Source organism: Lissotriton helveticus, chromosome 7 (assembly GCF_964261635.1).
Source record: "Lissotriton helveticus chromosome 7, aLisHel1.1, whole genome shotgun sequence".
NCBI classification, from domain to species: Eukaryota; Metazoa; Chordata; class Amphibia; order Caudata; family Salamandridae; genus Lissotriton; species Lissotriton helveticus.
In genome coordinates, this window is record NC_136068.1 from 473,938,161 (window position 1) to 473,961,138 (window position 22,978).

Below are 22,978 nucleotides of genomic sequence, written 5' to 3' on the forward strand. Positions count from 1 at the left end.
GGTTGGATCATGTTGGGGTGAATTGGATTGGATTGGACTGGAGTGGGGTGGATTTGATTGAATTCGGGAGGAGTGGAGTCGATTGGATCAGAGTAGGGTGGATTGGATTTGAGGGATGGATTGGACTGTAGTGGGGCGGAGCGGATTGGTTTGATGTGGGTTGGCATGGGTTGGACCAGGGTGGACTGGATTGGAGTGGGTTGGACTTTATTGGAGTAGGACAGACTAGATTGGAGCGGGGGTGGATTAAGGTGCCTTGGAGTAGGTGTTGTATTGGTGTGAGGTGGATTGTATTGGCATGGGGTGGAGTGTGTGGATTGAAGTAGAGTTGGTGGATTGGATTGGAGTGGGTTGGACTGGACTGGACTGGACTGGAATGGAATGGAATGGATTGGAGTGGGGTGGTTTGGATTGGAGAAGGGTAGATTGTCTTTGGATTGGAGGGGTGGATTGGGGTGGATTGGATTTGAGTAGGGTGAGTTGGATTCGATGGGATGGAATGGAGTATGGTGGATTGGACTGGAGTGGAGCTGATTAGAGTTGGGTGGATTGGATTGCTGTGGATTGGGGTAGAGTGGGGTGGAACGGATTGGGGGAATGTGCATTTGATTGGAGTGGGGTAAATTGGATTGGGGTGTGGATTGGTGTGGTGTGAATTGGATTGGTGTGGGGTGGATTGATTGATTGATTGGTGTGGGGTGGATTGGATTGAGTTGGGTGGATTTGATTGTAGTTGGGTGGATTGATTTGGGTGGATTGGATTGAGGTGGATTGTTGTGAGTGAGGTGAGGTGGGCTGGATTGAATTGGATTGAAGTGGAATGGATTGGATTGGGACGGCTGGATTGAATTGGTGTGAGGTGGATTGGATTGGGAGGATTAGTGCTGGATGAATTGCAGTAGATTGGGGTGAGTGGTTTGGACTGAGGTGGTGTGGGATGGATTTGGGTGGGGTGGATTGCATTGGTCTTGGGTGGATTGTGTTAGTCTGGATGGGTTGGAGTGGATTGAGGTGGATTGGATTGAGTGGGATGGATTAGATTGGGGTGGATTGGAGTGGGGCAGATTGGATTGGGGTGAATTGGAGTGGGATGGAATGGAATGGGGCAGATTGGATTGGTGCAAGGCAGGTGGGCTGGGGCAGACTGGATTGGCGGGATGGGGTGGATTGGATTGGGGTGAGTTGTTTGAATTGGAGTGGGGTGGATTGTGTGAGGATTGGATTAGTCTGGGGTGGTTTGGATTTGTCTGGGGTGGATTGGATTGAATCGGGTGGATTGAATTGAGCGGAGTGGGGTAGATTGGACTGGGGTGTACTGGTCTGGGGAGGACTGGAGGGGGTGCATTGTGGTGGGGTGGATTGGAGTGGGGTGGGTGGATTGGACTGGAGTGAGGTGGATTTTGTGAGTGGGCTTGAGTAAGGTGGAATGATTACTGGGATGGATTGGATTGGGCTGCAGTGGAGTGGAGTGGATTGAATTGGAGTGGGTTGGATCATGGTGGGGTGAATTGGACTGGAGCGGGGTGGATTTGATTGGATTGGGGAAGAGTGGGGTGGATCGGATTTGAGTAGGGTAGATTAGATTTGAGTGGGGTGGATTGGATTTGAGTGAGGTGGATTGGACTGTAGTTGGGTGGGGTGGATTGGATTGATGTGGGGTGGACTGGAGTGGCATGGATTGGACTAGGGTGGACTGGATTGGAGTGGGTTGGACTGGATTGGAGTAGGACAGACTAGATTGGAGCAGGGGTGGATTAAGTTGAATTGGAGTAGGGGTTTGGTTGGCATGGGGTGGATTGTATTGGCATGGGGTCGAGTGGGTGGATTACAGTTGGGTGGGGTAGAGTGAGGTGGGTGGATTGAATTAGAGTGGGTGAATTGGGTTGCAATGGATTGGATTGGAGTGGGTGGACTGGATTGAAGTGGAATGGAATGGATTGGATTGGAGTGGGGTGGTTTGGATTGGGGAGGGGTAGATTGTATTTGGATTGGAGGGGTGGATTTGAGTGGTTTGGATTGGAGTAGGGTGAGTTGGATTCGATGGGGTGGAATGGAGTATGGTGGATTGGACTGGAGTGGAGCTGATTAGAGTGGGGTGGATTGGATTGCTGTGGGGTGAATTGGAGTCAGTGGATTGTGGTAGAGTGGGGTGGAACGGATTAGGGGAATGTGCATTAGATTGGAGTGGGGTAAATTGGATTGGGGTGTGGGGTGAATTGAATTGAGTTGGGTGGATTAGATTGTGGTCGGGTGGATTGATTTGGGTGGATTGGATTGAGGTGGATTGGTGTGAGTGAGGTGGGCTAGGTTGAATTGGATTGAAGTGGGATGGATTGGATTGGGACGGATTGGAATGGGGCAGATTAGATTGGGGTGAATTGGTGCGAGGTGGATTGGATTGGGGTGGATTGGGAGGATTAGTGCTGGGTGGATTGCGGTAGATTGGGGTGAGTGGTTTGGAGTGAGGTGGCGTGGGATGGATGTGGGTGGGGTGGATTGCATTGGTCTTGGGTAGATTGCGTTAGTCTGGATGGGTTGGAGTGGATTGAGGTGGATTGAATTGAGTGGGATGGATTAGATTGGGGTGGTTTGGAGTGGGGCAGATTGGATTGGGGTGGATTGGAGTGGATGGAATAGAGTGGGGCAGATTGGATTGGCGCAAGGCTGGTTGGGGTGGGGCAGACTGGATTGGCGGGGGGATTGGATTGGGGTGAGTGGTTTGAATTGAATTGGAGTGGGGTGGAGTGTGTGAGGATTGGATTAGTCTGGGTGGTTTGGATTGGTCTGGGGTGGATTAGATTGGGGCTTGATTGGTTTTAGTTGGTTGGATTGATGTGGGGTAGATTGGAGTGGATTAGAGTGGGAACAATTGGGGTGTACTGCACACTTATATGTGACAGGATTCTTTACCAAATTACACATAAGAAAAAAACAATGTTGCTTTGCAATATTTAGAACAAGATAATCACCATCTTTTGAGAACAGCGACTACCAGCAAAAGCAACACAATTCATGAGTGCATGGTGAGAAAAGAAGACCTGGCAAAATAAAAGAAAGTGAACAATAGAAAATAAAATTTTGCAATTTTGTTTTCCCTGCTTTTCACAGTTTCGCCAGTCACAGGCCCTCTAGTTGCAGGGCACTAGAAGTTAAAAAGAATAAAACAGTACCTCAATCACCTACGGAGCAGCAGATGGGCACTAATTAAGTTCATTCAATCAGTTCTTGGTCCCTGCTCCACAGAATGGAACGTAAATGATGCTTGGCCTGCAGTGACCAATTACGAGGCTGCAAAGAAGAGTGGCAAGCAAGACAACAAATTGTAAGCAACTAAGAGACTACAAGCCCTTTTTGTTAACAACAGTGCCTCGTGAGCGATACCAAGTACTAGACCATGCTTTTGCAGGATTGACCCTAAAAATTAAGTATTTTGACCATGCCATGTATGTTACCCTGACTGATAGTTTCATCCTGAAATGGCTATAATGAACCTCATAAGCAATATCTTTAGTGTTGACTCTTTCTTGGAAGGAGCTAATTTGAATGATTGAAATATTCCGGAATAAGTGATTAATCAGGAACACATTTGAAATATTGGAAGATCCCTAGAGCTGGGCGAAGCCATGTTCATGGATGTGGATTCTGTGATGGATCTGCCTTCTCAAGGATGCAGTCCGCCTCAGTGGAACCTGAAGGTGCCAGGAACAGTCAGGTCGCCTGCGAGGGTCCAACCTGGCATTTCAGATTTTCTGCTTCATTGTCTTTCAACCAATCAGAAGTGGTCCTTTGGTAGGCTGTGCAGGCTAGCCAATTCAAGTAACTGGAGCACCCCTCGCGCTCCTCCACGATCTTTGAAGTCCTTGGCAACACAGTGAACGACAGAGCACTGGAAAGTGCCCCAGAACAAACAGAATAGGAGCGAATTATGGTGATACCGAATTTAAACGTAAAAAGCACATGAATACTGTACAGCTGTTGAATTGGTGAAATGGGTTTATTCCACCCCTTTTGCATTGCAGGGCATATGTCTTATCCTGCCTGGCCTTGCAGCAGTGCTTGATTTATTATGCTCGCACTAATTGTCAACACTGGGGTATATGTGCTGTTTGCCACATGGTGGCACTGTTTATCTGATTTAGAAATGAGCACAACAACAGTTGTTTATTCATTCAAAATACATTCAAAATCACTACCACCAGCTGCCCAAGCCATTCTTTTAGCTTTGGAGTCCTGGAATAGCCTGACATGTCAGACTTGTAGGCGTTTGAAAGGTTAGTCGTTGTGCTGGTACTGACTTTGGCGTAGTAAGATAAACAAGGGAACCCCAATACTAGAACCAGGGGTTGCTATTATGTTTTAGAAAATAATGGTTCCTAAGTAGCCAATATGGTACAAATAGACATGAACAATTGCATTAGAGGTTGTGTTAATCAATATGCCTATAGTTTAAGTAGGCATATGGGGCAATTAATGCCAGAAGGAGCAATAAGGAAGTTACTTAACAGGGACTCAAGGGAACTGGGCGAGGGCGGAGGGTGTGGTACTGCGCAGGGAGGACTTGCTTGGCATTTGTATTTTTCCCCTGATGCCTCAATGGGATGCGATGGTTTCCAAACTTTCAGGGGCAGACACGGGCACGAAATCTCCAATGGGGTCACAGGGGAGCCTCGCACAAAGTAATACCCCCCTCCTCTTTTCCCACTCCCCCCCCCCCCTTTACTGATGTAAGCATGGAATAACACTGACATTTGGACAGTCACCGCCTCTGGGCCATAGATCCCTGCTATTACTATGTCCTTGAGGTGTCTGCGGCCCCTAGCGAATTTAGATATGGCGGCAGGTCTTATGCGACTCTCTCTTACCCTTCCTTGGCGTTTGTTGTCCTCATTTTGTTGTACCCTATGTCCCAGGTTATGTTTGAACTGCACTGTGCCTGTGATACTCACGTACCACCTGATGTATAGAATTAGCAGCACCGCTTTATCCTTTCTCAAGAGATTGCCATAAGCGTGGTTGTATTAACACACCCAGAATTTGCATTGTCATGCCATTACTAGCTGAAGTATACCTTACTACTGGTTAATTTTCTCCCCCCTCCTTTTCTTTTCCGTTTATTACATGAGTGCTGCTTTAACTGTAATGTTTACTGATTGATGCGCAAAACAAACAAAAAAATTACACATTTTTTAATAAAAACGATTTAAACAAAATAAAACAGGGACTCAAGTGTGTTATGTAACACATATTTTATTTATTATTTGTTAGCAAAATGAAAATATAGCTCAAGTGCTCACAAAAAAGTGACAACAAGAGTGATGTGGTAAGTGAGGGTGACTTAAAAGATATCCATCGCATTGACAACAGAAAGTAGAGACTCCTAATTGGCAACTTTTTAACAATACACGGAGTGTCTTGTTGTAGGGGGTCGATGGCGTTTCGATCTCATAGAGTTGAGATCATCATCAGGACAGGACGTATGCGACAACTGCGTGGATTTCAATTGATTCCTGGAAGACTTCCTCCCGGGCGTCTGCCTTACTGCCGTAGCCTTATATAATTAATTTTGACACGACTCATGTATTGAGTACGTCCCAGGTTTAAATCACCTGGGGCCATATGTATCAAGGCCAAATGGGTTCGCAAACGCCAACATTTCGCAAATTGGTATGTATGAAAGAATATTGGTGCAAAATAAGGAATCGCAAAATTTGCCATTCCTTATTTTGCGATTGCATTTAAGGAATCGCAAATTTTGCGATTCCTTAAATGCAATGTAAGAAGGCAAAAAAATTTGCTAAATGGCCTTAAGGAATCGCAAAATACCACCAACTTCTAGTTGGTGGTAAGTTGCGAATTCCTTGAAAAATGCAAATTTTTGCATTTTTCAAAGTGCCATGTAACGCACATACATGCCCTTAGGGCATGTAAGTGCACCACATGTGCACCTATACTTATTTCAGGGGTGCAACAGGGTGTACTTTGGACATCCCTGCACCCTTGAAATTATTCACAATTTGCGAATAGCAAATTGCGAATCGCAAATTGAGAGAAAATTACCATTCCTTCCTATGGGCCTCCTGGCCCATAGAAATGAATGGGAAAGTATTCCTTAATTGCGAATTCGCAATTTGCGAATTTGCAATTAAGTAATATCAAGAAATTGCTAAAAAAAATGCGTTTTTCTTGATACATACCATTTTGCGGTTCTGAAATAGCGATTTCTTAAAAATCGCTATTACAGAATCGCAAAATGGTTCCTTGATACATATGGCCCCTGGTTCCTTGCTGCGCCCCCTAATTCAGACGCTACTGACAGAGTCCACTGCTGATTCCATTACTACTAATTACTACTGCAACGCCGGCCCCAGCCAGGTGTCCTAATTCTCCTTGCTCACATACGTTCTGTCCTGATGATGATCTCAACTCGGTGAGATCGAAATGCCGTCGACCCACTACAACAAGAGACTCCATGTATTGTTAAAAAGTTGTCAATTAGGAGTCTCTACTTTCTGTTGCCAATGCGATGGATATCTTTTAAGTCACCCTCACTCACCACATCACGCTTGTTGTCACTTTTTTGTGAGCATTTGAGCTATATTTTCATTTTCCTAAAAAATAATAAATAAAATATGTGTTACATAACGCCCTTGAGTCCCTGTTAAGTAACTTCCTTATTGCTCCTTCTGGCATGAATTACCCCATATACCTACTTAAACTATAGGCCTATTGATTAACACAATCTCTATTGCAATTGTTCATGTCTATTTGGTACTGACTTTGGCAGCACTGGCAGAGGCAATGAGTAGTGCGAGCTGTGGGGTCCTCCTGACAAGGGCCCTGGCACTTATCGTTTTACAAATTAAGCGCTGTCTTGCAGTAACAATGTTACAGCAGACCGGTGTGCATTAGTTCCTGCCTTCCTCCGACTGAGAGTTTGCTGTTTCAGTGGTTGACATCCTTTCAGTGGGTGACATCGACGACTGGTAGCTTGCCCATCCCAGGCCAAATGACTTCGAAAACAGACACCAATCGATTTAAAAAATATATATATCAAATTGGATTCTGGTAGCTTGCCCATCCCAGGCCAAATGACTTCGAAAACAGACACCAATCGATTTAAAAAAAATATATATCAAATTGGATTCTGTTTCTGACACCGGAATGTAACTTGAAATATGAGGTCGATTTGATTTGTCCCAATCTCACTGATATTGACACCCAGCCTCCTTGTTTGTTTCTGAAATTGCTGAATTGCCCCCATAGCCATTCAGAATCTATCCACATGTGGAGAAGGAGAGAGGTTTAAAACACAGCAATCCTGAGCAGCAAGTACTGCTGCTGGTTATTACACTCGTCACGAGGGATCAATTGTTCTAAAGTACTGAACACATCGCACGTGCATCTGTTTTTGTCTCAGGCTATTGACGCCTCCCCATGTCTCCACCACGGGTTCCTCGACAGAGTCCTTCCAACAATATTCACTATGTCATTAGAAATGCTCAAATTTGAGATACACCACTGCAGCCCCGTCGGGCCTGTCCTAGTAATAAAATACTATCAGGCTCCCAGAGAATCCTTACGAATCCAAGGTCTAGCAGATTCCTACGCAGAGCATATTTTCAGTAGCCAACACATCACTATGGGCCAGATGTAGGTAGCCAAATATCGGTCGGTAACGGCCGAAAATACCGAATATCGGCCGGTACCGACCGGTATTTGGACATTGAGATGTAGGGCGCCCAAAAACTACCAATTCGTTAAAGTTACAAATTCGGTATATTTACCGAATCGGTAACTTTTCCGAATCAGTAACTTTTCCGAATCGGTAATTTTTCCGAATCGGTAACTTTTCCGAATCGGTAATTTTTCCGAATCAGTAACTTTTCCGAATCGGTAAATTTACCGATTCGGTAAATAAGAAATGGGAAAATAAGACTCTTGAGATGTAGGGGACCCCTAAAATACCAAATTTGCATGAAATTCGGTATTTAAGAGTCAGTATTTAGCATGGATTGAAAGCAGGTGGTAACCAGGTGCAGGCTATAAAAAAGGCCCCAAAATGCAACAGTTTGACCAGAATGGCGGCATTCTACATCATAGCAAGGCGGCTATGGCTACAGGCAGCAGGAGAGAGGGAATGGAGAAGGGAGGAGCAAGTGTACAGGCAGAGGATAACACTCTTCCAACTGACTGAGCCAGAGATACTGCAAAGGTACAGGCTGCACCCCCAAACCATCCTGGACCTGATTAGGGACCTGCACCCACTCCTGGAGCATCCAACACCAAGGGCGCACGCCATCCCACCCCATGTGCAGGTGCTCTGTAGCATACACCTGCTTGCATCGGGGAGTTACCAGAGTGTGGTTGCTGCGGTAGGTGGGGTATCTCAGAGCAGCCTGTCCCGTTTCTTCAGGAAGTTCCTGGATGCCGTGATGCAGAGAATGGAGCATTACATCAGCTTCCCGGAAACTGATGCGGAACTGCTCAGGACCAAGACTGATTTTTATCTAATGGCACATTTCCCACATGTCATTGGCTGTATTGATGGCACCCACATCCCAATATGCCCACCTGCTGCCACAGAGTACATTTACAGGTACAGGAAGTCATCCCACACAATAAATGTACAAGTAATCTGTGATGCCAAGTGCATTATCACGGACATAGTGGCCAGGTACCCAGGAAGCACCCGCGACTCCTACATCTTCCAAAACCGTGGGATCTGCACCCGCCTTACAGCGGGGGAATTTGGCGAAGGATACCTGCTAGGTAAATTACTTTGTGACACTCCCTTGATAGATAATGCAGACATATGTTTATGTGTGCCTGTGAGTAATGGTTTTCTCATTTCACATTAGGGGATAGTGCATATGCCCTCCGTTCCTTCGTACTGACACCCTACCTCAACCCCACAACCCCCAGCCAGAGACGATACAATGTGGCACATAAATCAACCAGTAACATCGTGGAGCGCATTTTTGGCCTTCTGAAGAGCAGGTTCCGCTGCCTGCACAAAAGTGGAGGGGCATGGCAGTACTCAGCAGTCATCTGCTGTAAGATCATTGCAACTTGTGCAATGTTGCACAACCTCGCTACTAAGAAGGGCACCGAGCTGGAATTGAGCGACTATGAAGACCATGATGATGACCATGCACTACCTGCACCCAACACAGTAGGAGTTCCAACACCAACAGACGGCAGACAGAGATGGGCAGAGATCACACACAACTACTTTTGAGTAAGTAAAGAGACACAGCAAGGGTTTCAATGCAATAAAAGTAGTTTAATTGGCACTACGCTAAATGTCTGAAGACACATTTGTTAAATCCAAAGTGTGCCTAGCCCAACTGGACGGACAGGGGTCCCCTCACCCTCACATGTCCACTTGAAATTTGGCAGCCTTACTGCCTGCGCCCATGCACTACACTGCGTGATGCCTGTGGTTGGGTCAGATCATTGTCTGCTGTGCCAGCGCCTGTACTATGGCGTCTGCTGCTCCTTTGAATTCCCGGGATAGGGGTGCTGCTCCTGCTACTGGTGTTGTCTGTGTCCCCTAAACCTTCACCTCCTGTGGTGGCTGACTGGTTAGTCAGCAGCACTTCCATTGCTGTAGTGACTCTTCCCATCCCCCTTGTGAGATCTGTGCAGCAGTGCACCAGCCCCTTCTGCATTGCAACACAACGGCGACACACCAGTGAAGTCGCTGTTGCCAGACGGTGCATGGCCCTTGTCTGCTGTTGCATGCACTGCCTCTCCCTGCGACTTTGTGCGCGGTCCTCATGGAGTTCGTCACAAAGTGACATCACGCACTGTGACATGTCCCTCACCCCATCGGCCATGTCCCTCATGCTGTCCGCCATTGATGTGATCCCCGGTTCATGTTATCAACGTTTTTATTCATTTGGTGCATTTGTCTGTGCACTGCACTAATTGTTTTCGCCTGCATGCGCTTCACCTTCACCATTGTTGTTTCAAGGCCACGGAAGACACTTTCACCATGCCTACTCAAGCTTGCCTCCCGGACCCTACGGCGTCTTGTGCCTCTGGATACAGTGACAGGAGTGGACGGAAGAGCAGCTGTATTTGCCTCCATTGACTCAATTGGGTTCTCACCCTCCCTTTCCTCATCAGAGGATGTTTGTAGGATTCTTAGCGGGGGAACATCATGCCTCCTGGGTCTGCAGATTTCTGACACCTCTGAGGCTGCTGGTGTGGAAAGTTGTTGTGGCTCATGTTGTGGGGAGTCAAGGAGCAGAGGTAATGATGGCAGTTGCATGGTGGCTGCCTGTGGTGTGGCAGCTGCATGTGTACAGGATGCTGGAGGTGTTGCAGTGCTGGGCCCTGCATCCCTGGCTTCTTCTTCACTCCTCTCCCTTTGGGGTGCCCTCTTCTCCCTCTCCTGCATTGTCTTGCGCAAAGTCTCTCCTGTGGACAGATATGGACAGTAGCTTAGTGGTGCTTTCACTGTGTATTTCTATATTAAAACACAAATCATTTGCACAATTTCATGGTCCTCCCCTGTCTCTTATTGTATTGTGTGGTATGCCTGACATTCTTTCATGTTGTCTGCTCTTATGTGAATTTTTATGACTACCACTCCCATAATGCATTGCAGGTGGATACAGAAGCCTGTACTGGAGTTCCTCAACACACAGCCACATTGGGGGAGAGAGACAGGCAAGGGGTGAGGAATGATGGACATGTCCCTTACCTTTCTTTGATGCAGCTCGGGCTGAGCTGTCAGCATCACCGATTCCTAAAACGCTCTCTGGCTCCAGTGTGGACTCCACGAGCTCTTCCAGATCCGTGAGAGCAGGTGTCCTGTTCTTTCCTCCACCTGTAGCATTGGCCTCTTTCATTCTTGCCGCCAATTTCTTTTTGGTAATGATCCTCAGATCATACCATCTTTTCTTTATATCGTCCACTTCCCTGGTTGTCACTCCAATGGCGTTCACCTTGGACTGGATCCCCAGCCAGGTATTCCTCTTCACAGCCTCTGCTACCTTGTGAGACTGCTTTCCGAAAAGCTGGGAGTTGTGCTTTACCACCTCCTCCACCAGCACCTTAAGTTCACCTGTGCTGAACTTCATCTTCCTCTCTGCACCTTCCCTCTGGGAGACTTGGGAATCCATCTTTCAATCCTGCACAGCTCAGCTTCACAACAGCCTGCCAGTGTGTAACTGCTCTCCTGGGTGATCAGTTACTCTGCACCTGCATGGGTGTGGCCACTTCCTGGTTGTGGGGTGGGGTGGATGCACAGGATTGGTTGATTCCTCTGTTGGTTGGCTGAGGTGCGGGGTGGAGGCACGTGATTGATTGGTAGTTCAACTGCTAGCTTTTTTGTATCCCCGATTCGGTATTTACCGATTCGGTATTTACCGATTCGGTAAATACCCATTCGGTAAATCCCATTCATTCCTATGGGCATCCAGGCCCATGGGAGTTAATGGGATTTACCGAATCGGTATTTGCCGAATCGGTAAATACAGAATCGGTAAATACCGAATCGGGGATTCCGATTTTTACCGAATCGGTATTTTTTACCAATTTTTTTCCTACATCTCATTTCCCATTTCTAAAATACCGAATCGGTAAAATTCGGTATTTTAGAATCTGTAAAAATGAGTTACCTACATCTGGCCCTATATGTGTTATTTTGACGCACAATACAATTATTTATTTTCAGAGCAGGCCAAAATGATCCTAAAAAATATTAGAAATCATCTCTAAATACTGTATGAATTCGCATTATAAAATGCATGAAATGTGTGGCATTTTGGGCACTAGATTTTATCTGGTTGATGAGGTTCAGCAAACCTATGAGTTTGCCATACACATCTCAGGACTATTGTGATATCAACTTCAAATGGTTCGGTTTCTTCCAGTCTACTGCTTGGCACTGCTCCTGTTTGGGTTTATATTTGAATAAATAAACCCACTAGATGCAAAACTCTGGATGTCCTAGAAAACTGGACAATACATTCTGGGTTGCCCCCAGAATTGGACATAATGGTTGTGTATCACAATATCAATCCCAGAAATATGGACCTGCAGATATAACATGACCATAGTATTGATACCTGAAATTATTTCAAGGTAAGTATAGAGTGGCTTGTAGTGTAGTTCCTATATTCCCAATAGGCTCTGCGCATTGGAATAATGTATCCTATAGATGTGTCTACTAGGTCTCTATCGAATATATTAGACTTAATCAGACCCCCCAGGATATAGCGGCATGGATTAGCAAATTTAGCGGCACAAAAATGGAAATTTAGCGGCACAAAAATGGAAATTTAGCGGCAATTTTGCGGCATTTTATTTGGCCCTGGACCTTGATAAAGCGGCCTCCAGTGACCCCATTTGTCACCCGTCCTTCCTTACACTCTTTCTGCCTCCCATTTCTCCCTCTCTTAGTTGTGTTTTGCCGCTTTTAGCTCCTCTATCTTCCTTCCTGTTACACTCTTTCCACTGTCCCATTCAGCTTTCTGTTTCTCATGCCCCTTCCTTTCTGTGCCTCATTCACTCATCCTCTCTCACACACACACATCTTTCTCTCCTTATCGATATCTCTCTCATCAGCCCAGTCTCTTATCCCCTGTCCCTCTCTCTTTCCATCTTCGGATCTCTCTAGCACCCTGCCTCTCTAGTTCTCTCTTGTCTCCCTCTCTCCCTTCCTCGCCCTCTCTTCTCTCTCTAACTCTCATACTTTCGTTCTTCCAGACACTGTCTTTCTTCCCCTTCCTCTCTCGCCCTCTTTCTCGCGCATTCACCCTCCCTCTTTCTCTCCTGCTCACTCCTCTCTACTTTTCTCCACCTTTCAGTTTCATTCACCCAGTTTCTCTCACCCCATACTACCCTTTCCTTCTTTCCCACCTCTATGACTTCTTTGCTCACCCCCCCTCTCTTTCACCCCTTCTTTCTCGTCTCACCTGCCCCATACCCTCAGTTTTCATTCTTGCTCCTCCTCTTTATCTTTGCGCTCCACCTTTCACCTTCATCCTCCCAGTTTCTCTCACCCCTACCCTTTCCTTCTTTCTCCATCTCTGTGACCTCTTTTACTCACTCCCCCTTGGACCACTTCTTTCTCTTCTCACCTGCCCCATACCCTCAGTTTTCATTCTGGCTCACCCTCTTTACCTAGCGCTCCACCTTTCACCTTCATCCTCCCAGTTTCTCTCGCCCCTACCCTTTCCTTCTTTCTCCATCTCTCTGACCTCTTTTACTCACTCCCCCTCTCTTTCACCCCTTCTTTCTCGTCTCACCTGCCCCATACCCTCAGTTTTCATTCTTGCCCCCCTCTTTACCTTTGCGCTCCACCTTTCACCTTTATCCTCCCATTTTCTTTTACCCCTTCCCTTTCCTTCTAAACGCCCCACTCTCCCTTGCTTTCACCCCTTTCCTCACACAAGTGCCCCCAGCCACTCCTCCTTTCTTTCACCCCTTTCTTCTCCTCACACGTACCTCCAACCCCTCTTTCTCTCTCCCTCCGGTCTGTGATCCTCCGTGCAGGAAGCCGACTGTCTGATGAAAGCTTGCACCACCGCAATCCCCTGACACCTGCCAGAGCCGAGGATAACAGGCGGGGGCGTGAAAAACTAAGCCTCATTAACAAGTGAAAGGTCTTTAAATGACCTGTGAAGTACTCAGGTGCGGCTGGCAGTTTTGAACTGCCAGCCGCACCCGAGTACTTCACAGGTCATTTAAAGACCTTTCACTTGTTAATGAGGCTTAGTCTGACTCTCTGTGTGTGTCCCGGGAAGCTGCTGACACACACGAGTGGGGGGGGGGGGGCGGCGCGCACAGCCAGGCATTCTTTGTTTTGCTGTCTCACTTGTTAATATCGCAGCCAATATGGTTTTTATCGCGGCCATCGCGGTGATCTGCCGATTTCGCGATTTTTTCGTGAATCGCGAAATCGCGATAAACTGGAGGGTCTGCTTAATTGTGAGTGCCAGCTAGCCCAGAGGTCACTAGAAACTTTCTCGAGTTCACAAGAAGGGATTTAGTTTCTGACAACCGCATAAACATGACAACTTTGTTTCCCCAAGATAAAACTGATCTTCAGAGTCGTGGAAACAATAGATAGATATTTTACTCAATCATTCGTGCATGCTTCGTTTCACCAGAGGTGCCGAGAAATAGATAGACAAGCGTTTTCAATAAAAGGATTTATTGAACAGTCTTCGTTCTCAAGCATAAGAAATGAACTGCTACAATCGTAAAACTGGTTGCAAAATATAATGCATACAGTATAAATAGTAGAATAAAATAATACTGTTAGAGCATTGTATGGTTCCTAAACCATAGATAAATACATACATAAATAACAGAGGCTAAAAGTACTCAACTGGTGCTTCTAAATTACGCTTCCCCGATGTACCTAACCTAAGCTTAGTACGAGGGAAGAAGTAAGTGAGGTGTAGCATAAATGTATTATTCTTTGCCAAGAATCCGTCCAAGATTTCTCTTAGGGTCCAATCAGCTCCGTACCTTGATTTGGAATGAAGACGGTCAGGCTCAGGACTCGAATTCCCAACAACCCGCAAGGGTAGCTTGGAAACACTGGAGCTGGATTTCTCGGCAGGAGAAAAGACAGCGTCTCTCTCAGTGCGTCTGCTGGAGGGTCGGCTTCCTTCGGCACTTGCTGTAGCAGGATGCGTTGGGCAAGTAGATAGTCGAACTGCTCCAAACCACCGTGTGTTTGCTATGGCAAGTGTAGGCATATTTATACCTTGAAGGTACAGAGTTTGACGTAAAGGTGGACGTAATAACGTCATCAAAGAGTCTCAGTTCTTTGAAAATTCCATGAGCTCTTGGTCAAGTCAGTTTTCGAGCAAGGGGAAGTCCCTAGCTGCTGAAGCTGAGTTTTCCAAGAAATCGTTGTAGATTTTCGGAACTAGTGGAAGTAGCCCTGCCGTATTTGGACTGCATGAGCTATGTCTAAATATGGTTATGATTTCTATGCCTATATAAGGATATGGTGATTTATACCTATATAAGGGCATGAGTCGGGAAAATTATAATAGGGTTCTAAAATGGTACACATCAGGCTTAGAGTGAGGCATAGATTATGCAAAAAAGAAGCCGAGAACTCTGGGTAGTTCTCAAGTTTAGGTGGAAAGCAGCTCCAGTATAGATTAACTATTATTAATCCTGTCATGGCAATATTTCAGGAGTCAATATTATAGTCTCAACATTTATTTTATTTATTTATTTATTTAACTTGTATAGCGCGTTATAACCACCGGGGTCTCTAAGCGCTGTTTGTCCAGATATACATGATAAGGTGTAGCATTCACTGTAGCTGTAAGTGGATATTTCACCTGTGAGTTTATGGTTAAACACCTAAACAATACAAACAATTCTGTGTTGAGAACTAGGCACAATATTCTTGTTGAGACCTCTGAGCAGGTGGACAAACTGCAAGTGTGGGATCAACAATTGTTTACAAGTATGTTGTAAAAAGCTTCCCTTTTCTGCTTGTTCTACCTCTGCTCATACAACAACCATTCTCTTCTCTCCCCGTGTTGCCTTCTCACAGTGTTTAAACAGGTTAAGGCCATTGGATGAAAAATTGCCAAGCTGGCAGTCCTATACAATGGAGTCTGGTGATCTCCTGCACATCTTCTGCTGCTCACAGGGGTGGTCTTCCCAAATGAAGGACTTTACACTTCAGTGCTTTGTATCTTACAGTGCACCTCTGTTTCAATGTTTTTAAAAAACCTTCTAATTTTTAGACTCCTACTGCGGTATTAATTCTCCTGCAGACATGAATGATGCCTTCAAAGGTAAGTGCCAAATTCGTGCACTGGATGAGTTGTTTGACTTCAGGAGGGCTATCAAAACCCATTTGTTCCCTTCTGTACTTTAGCATTTTGCTTTCCTGCCCTCTGATTCTCTGGTGTCTTTTGTGTTATGTCTTTTATGCCTGTCCAAAGCGCTGGGACGCCCCTTTGCTGGGGCAGCTGTGCACTATAAAAGTGCTGATAACATAACATAACATAACATAACCATGCTCTGCAACCCAAGCAGCCTGTGTAATGCAGGGGCAGCACCATTACCAATACGGAAGAAATAGGGGTAGAGGCGTCATCCTTTGAAAATGTCTTTCAAAGCGGCAACATCACAGCCATGCTGCTCTACAATCCCACTTTTTCAAGTCACTTGACATTTGTTCGATCCAAGCAGCAGTATTGTGCTCAAAGGTATTGTTACAGTGCTAGTGGCTTTGAGCTTTGTTGGCCAAGCACCCCAAATTCTTGCTATCGTCAAGAAGTACCCTTAATTCCCTAACTTTCTCCTGCCTCTTGTAGAAATACTTATCTCCATTGGAATGGATGGGATGGTACTGAGGCACTTTTTTATTAATCCCTGCTATTGGTAAAGGCCAGTTCTTTAAGTGGGATGAAAAAGGCAGGAGGCTCTAAAATGAGTGTGCCCTAAGAAGTATGATTAAGAACTCTCTAAAAAAGGTGTAGTCTGCGTAACTAAGGGTGGTCCTAATACGTGTGAAAAATAATTCTGTTCTTGTCAAATTCTTAAATAGAGTCGTACTGGACAAAGAATAACCAAAATCATCAGGGTGGCCCATAAGCAGAAAAACATGTGACAAGGAAAATTTACAAGCAAGCAACTCCTTCATTGCTTACTGTCACGCCCCTTGGAGGGTCAAATGTGCAAAGGAGAGAATGTGGGTTTTCCTTTGGGATGAACTAGTATTGTAGACTCTGGGACACTAATGATAAACAGCAGTATCCATGTACTGCCATCTGACCCTAAGAAAAGGCCTCTCGAGCTCCTGCTACCTTAAGTCTCTTATCTGCTGATGCTGGAGGTGCTTAGAAACAGGATCAATTCAGGCAGTGAGTGCACTAAAAACTCTTAAACGGACACATGCAAAGTGATCAATCCACTGCTGTGGGCAGACAGACAGCACAACCTCCACCAACAGTTGGGTGAAGTATGTTTGATATCAAGCCTTAGCTTTACCAAATGTTGCTGGTCATAAATGTGGTGGGGGTCCCAGAATAGTAGCTCTTTTTGGTGTGCCGTTCTTCAGCCGGTGAGAGACAAAAAGAGGTCTTGATAGTGCTCCTTGTAATGTCTGTTTGCTGGGACTCAGTCCTGGCTTGCCAAGACACACTTAAAACAGCAGCTGCAGGCCATTTACACCTCAAGCAAGCTGTTTCAGTTATTTATTTCCACTTGTTTAATTATCCCAAACACCTGTTAGAACTGTGACGAGTGAGAATGATTAAAGATCATACAAGCAGATAATGTAGCACTGGTTAGCTAGGTAACAGCAATGAAATCACCTTACCAGTGGCGTAGATAGGATCACGGAAAATTACCTTGTTTTATTCTGATGCTGAGTACATCACATTCATGGGGGGGTTAGACTAAACTGATCTAGAACTACTCCCCTTTAGAAACCTGGTGGAGCTTGAAGAATGTGGTCCTCATCTAGTCTACCTATATCCATTCTTTAATCACCAACCATACTTACGGCCCTAGTCACAGATGCAGTCTTACATGTGTAGATCTCCTCTACACCCACACCTAGGTGTAACTCTCCTCATGGATGGAATTCACCATTTCCACATGCAGATTTACACCTAGATGTAGACCTGTATGCCTAATTCCCTACAATTGGGGAGTGTAGACTTCTTTAACTGCATTTACGACTAAAAAAACTTACTATTAGTGACTTTCTGCCAGTTTGTGAAGAGCTCCGCCACTGAGGCTGAGATCTCCCTAAAAAAAGTAACAAGGAACTTTTTGAAAATGAATGTTAAATTAATATTTTTTTAATTAACAATAATAAAACACTTTTCAATAATGAGTGTTCACCTTCAACTACCACAGTAACAAACAACAACGCATCTTTACCAAAACCTAACATGTTAGTATATTTTACATTCATTTAATTTTAAATTTGTACATACATATTTAAAAACAAATCAATTAATGTGTTATGTTTCCTTCCCTACCACCTACAATATTATATGTGCTGTATGTGACACAATCTGGGATGCAACTTATATATTAATTATTTTGTTTTTGAATTGTTTATTTTCAAAACTATAGTATAATTTAGAATGCATTTGATTAACCTTCTATTGCATATATACAAGGGCATAGGTGCACCCAAGGCCTACCAGGGGCTGCAGCATATCTTTTGCAACCCCTGGTTGGCCATCCAAACTGACACAACTGGCTGATCACTCAGCTGGGGCAAGGTCATGTAATCACCCCTTGCTTAGGTATAGTATTCCTATATCTAACCTTATATCTAGACACATATGCACCTATAAGTCACTCTATGGCAGGCCTTAACAATCCTGAAGGCAGAGTGCTTGGTTTTATGTGAGATGGTGCTCTAGCATGAGCTGAGCCTGTCTGCAGCTTTCGGAACCATGTCCTTATAGCTGTTCTAGGATATTGCCATATCATATACTCTTAAGTGCATTATGAACCTCGCGATTAAATGCTAACTTTGGTTTGGCTTTATCAAAACATGTCGTGTAAGGTATCATACGCTTTGGAATACTACCCCCACGCCAGTCCTGGCGACGGGGGTAGTATTCCACCCTTCTAGAGGGAGAAGACATGTTACTTCCATTAATCCCGGTTAAAGTTAACCAGAGCCTCAGCATCACAAAATGGATGCTGCTGCCACAGACACAAGTCTGACCTCCTGCTGCTGGGAGTCCTTCCAGCGAGGAAGGCTTAGACAATAGGTTTCCTGTCACAGGGAGGTGCTAGCACCATCCCAGATAGGCTATAGTGTAATGAGGCAGGGAGGGCTGAATGAAATGAGACACTGCCTGGGGCACACAAGGTGTCCCATGCATAGTCCAGTTCAAACCGGTACTGGGGCACTCCAGCCCTAGCTCTGGCGTGAAACTGGACAAAGGGAAAAGGGTGTAACCACCCCCTTCCTGGGTCCCACCCATAGGCGGGACCTAGCAAGTAATCCAACCCCTAAATTTAGTATATAGGTAGGAGCTGAGTCCCAAGACTTTAGATTTATCCTGACTGAAACTCTGATACAAAACTCTGGACCTTCGACATCCTACTCAACGTAGAAGACTGAAGAATCTCCCTTGTGGTCAAGGAGTGACCACCCTGCACAAGCAGGCACCATCAAGTGATCAATGGTTTGCTTTGTCGACGCTCCTGCCGGAGCCCAAGCACAGAGCCTGACAAGACCTAGACTTCCAGACTTCCTTCAGCCCGATCCACAGCCACATCAAAGCTGAGACCCGTGGAGGCGATGCGAGATGTGGGACCGGCCATCTTGGAAAGCCAGCAAATTGCTTTCTGTGCAGCTTCGGAGGCACCCTCGAAGTTGTGCATTGGGGATTGAGAAGCCCCAGCCCCGAGCACCAACTGCACCGAAGATCAGCTCTCCACACTCCACGAGTTCTGCGTGGGGCCCTTCTGCATTTTCCTGCTTGACGCATCTGTCCGGTCACTTGCCCATTGGCTAGTGGCCTCTGTGACGACAAACCTTTGAATTTCCAATGCTAGTCTGGTTGCTCCAGATTGGCCCTTGCTCCGCTGAAAAGGAGCAGCCCATCAGACCTTGCTGGTCTGATTAAGAAGCCATCTTCCTTTTCTGCATGGGTTGCCTTTGCCAAGGCTTGTTGACTCCAATCCGGAAGCCGACACCGCCGACAGCAAGAGCCTTTGTGGGACAGTTCGTATCCAGCTCCTGGTCATCGTCGACACCTCCTGGTCCACATGGCTGCAGAGACAAGCTTCATGACATCACCTGATTGCTTAGCGACATCCCCATGTTCCTTCCTGGTTCCATCCTGGTCACTGGCTAGTGACCCAGACTCTGTCCCCTCTGCTTTCAGGTACTCTTCATCCTCGACCTGCCAATGGATCCACCCGGACATTTCTCTCCTGGTCGCCTGCAGCATCTTTCTCCAAGGCTCTATCGGAATCAGCGACGAAACCCGACACACTTTGACACCTATGCACCTGCTTCCTGTGGGTGAGGTAACGCGAGTATTTCGGTACTCCTGTGGGTATAGACTATCCTAGTGTCCTAGTTTCAAGTAGCTTTTCCCTAGTCCATCCGGAAGTGTCCTAAAATAACTTGTTTCCATTTCTTTCGTTCCCATTCTAACTCTATGGTAACTTGCGTGCGTGTAAAGGCACTGCACGCGCATCCTGTGGGCCTCCTGCTCTCTATCCATTGGTAGTACAGTGTAGCCCCAGCGATTCTCCAGGCCCTAGGCCTTACCTTTGTTCGTGACGTGGTTCTTATACCACTATTTTAGTATATGGTTCGAAGTGCCCCTAGGACATTACTGTATTTTGTCCAACTTATTGTATTTTAATTAAGTATCTTGTTATGTGCTGGTGCCTCTGACCTCATAAAGAGTTCAGGATTGTGTTAGAGATAAATACATATATATTTTGATAATACAACCTGTGTGGTGTCCTTTCACTTGGTATTAAGGGGATTGCATATGGTAAAACAGCTGGCTTTACACGCCCTCTTGAGTTTAGCCTAAGACTGCTTTGTCCATGCACCACTAGGATAGCTGGTCTATAAGGTTGACTTTACCACCATCACCATAAGGGTTGTTTGGACTGGTGCAAGGTGCTCACTATAATAGTGAACATCATATATCAGGCCAACTTCTCACAATCTCTCCGTACAGAACAGATAGGAGAGATGGAGCAGGAGATCTTCGGCCAAAGGTCTGTGATTTTCAATTTGCAGTACGGAAAGAAGTACTACTTAACGTAGTCCAAAATAGCTTTCATGAATAGGACATACAGCCTCCTTACCCTTGACTTTTTCCAGGACAATTCTTTTTCTGCATTTTATGGCCATCCAGTGTTCCTGTTTATAGTCTACTTATCACTGCTACAAGGTCTCCATCCACATCCATCCGCATTCAAGTACAGGGGTCTCGCAGGTAGGTCTCCATCATTATTGGCCTGTTCCTTGAAGAGGAAATAGAAGAGATAAAGAGAGGTAAGGGTTATGAAGACAGAGATAGATAGAATAAGGAAGACAAAGAGCAGGAGGAAAAGGGTGGAAGAAAATAGAGAAGGCAAGGCTGCAATAAAAAAAGACAAATGGAAGAATGAGCGGGAGAGAGAGAAAATGGAAGCTGGTGAGATAATTGCAAAGAGTAGCAGATGGGGAGAGAGAAGATATAGGTTGAAAGAAGAAATCCGGCGTGACAGCCAGGGGGAAGAAGAAGAGAAAGATCTCAAGATAGAGGAATCACAAAGAAATGATGAAAGAGGAAATCATAGAGATGCTGTGGTTAGAGAAGGGCGGTGAGGGTTAATGAGAAAGAATAAATAAGTATAAGGGGGTGTGAGGGAAAAATGAACAGGGGTATGCTTTCTTAGTTCTCACCATCATGGCGTGCATGGTACAAGGTAAGATCATCATTTACTATGAAGTTATGGCCTTTCAGGCTATGAGGAGGAATTGTTGTTCAATGCAACATTTTTCCACATTTTGGTTAAAAAAAATATTTGGGGAAGTCCCCAACTCCCTAGTGCCACGGAGTATGGGGACTGGTATGATATGGCAACATTTTTAGGGCTATTTTTTCTCTTACCTAGTAAAAAGTTGAATGAATGAGAGATTGTTTTTGTCCAGCGCTTTGAAACAATTACAAAGGCTCTTAAATATAGAGCTTAAATAAATTGAAAGGTAATAAAGCCTTCTAAGATGCCCACTAGTGGAAGGTCCTCGAGGAAGTTTAAGCAGAAGGTGAGCTGCCGCCCTGTGAAGCATTTGAAGAGCGTAAATGCAGATACATAGTAGCAGCAAATATAGAGCGCAAGTGTAGTCATAGGGAAACAAGAATAGCCTCAATGACATGCACATGAGTGTGGACAGGCTGAGAAGGAATAGTTTTGTTGAATACTTTCACATTAATATAGCATGTGGCAGATACCTGGCTGCTTGACATATGAAGAGTAGTTTGTCATTGAAAGTGACCTCCTGGCTTTTCACTGAAGGGGAAGGAACAGGGCCTTCCCCAGAACTTCAGAGCTTCAAAGCAAGGTCCAAACGGAGGGCGGACCTCCAGTTCCGTCACCTCCATTTTATTGGTGTTTAATTTCAAGCAATTGTGACTCACCCAGTCAACACCCGCTGTGAGGCAGGACCCAAAACTGCGGCACGCCAGCTCTGTATTCCAGTCCAAGTATAGGCTGCATGCCATTAACATATATCACCTACACAACATTTTGAAGGATCTTATGAGCTTGGCCTCAGAGAGATTAACTGAGCAAGACTGATTCGGAGGTACCATCACCATCTGACTCGGATCAGTAAGAATGGAAGAAAAGCAGCTGAATGCTGTTCCTCTGATCCTTGCACAATTCAACCTATCTAGGAGTAACACAGGGATAGAGTGCCAAGGGTCACAGAGAGGTCAAGTAAAATCAACCCCGCCATCCATCCTGATCAAAGATCATGCAAAGTTCATAATGGATGGGCACCCGGATCAACCTCAGTCCCATGATGGTGGAAACCCAGCTTTAGCTATGTCAAGTAACGTATTCTCTGTGATCGTGCAAGAGATTTGAGCACTGACTACTCTCTTCGAATGAAAGGCAGCACAGACATAGATCTATAGTTGGTTGATGTGGTCACCACCAAGGAAGGTTTCTTTAGCAGCAGAATCACAAGGACCTTTTTAGGTTTCGCCTCGTCGAAAGCTGCGCCGCGCAGCTTTTCGGCGCAGGCAAAATCTTATGACAACAGTATGTGGCTTGGTCACCGCCCCTCTGTTCCATTGGCTAGCTCCATAAATGGAGGCTAGCCATTGGAACAGAGATCTGTCCGTCTTTTACCGAGGCGATTGGTGGTCGTTCCGCCGATTTTTTCCCTTTCCGCCCCTTTTAAAACGTCATTGCGGCGGTGGGCGGTGTTTATTATTATTTTTTTACACGCCATGTTTTTGTTATTTTCGTCCTGCCTTTT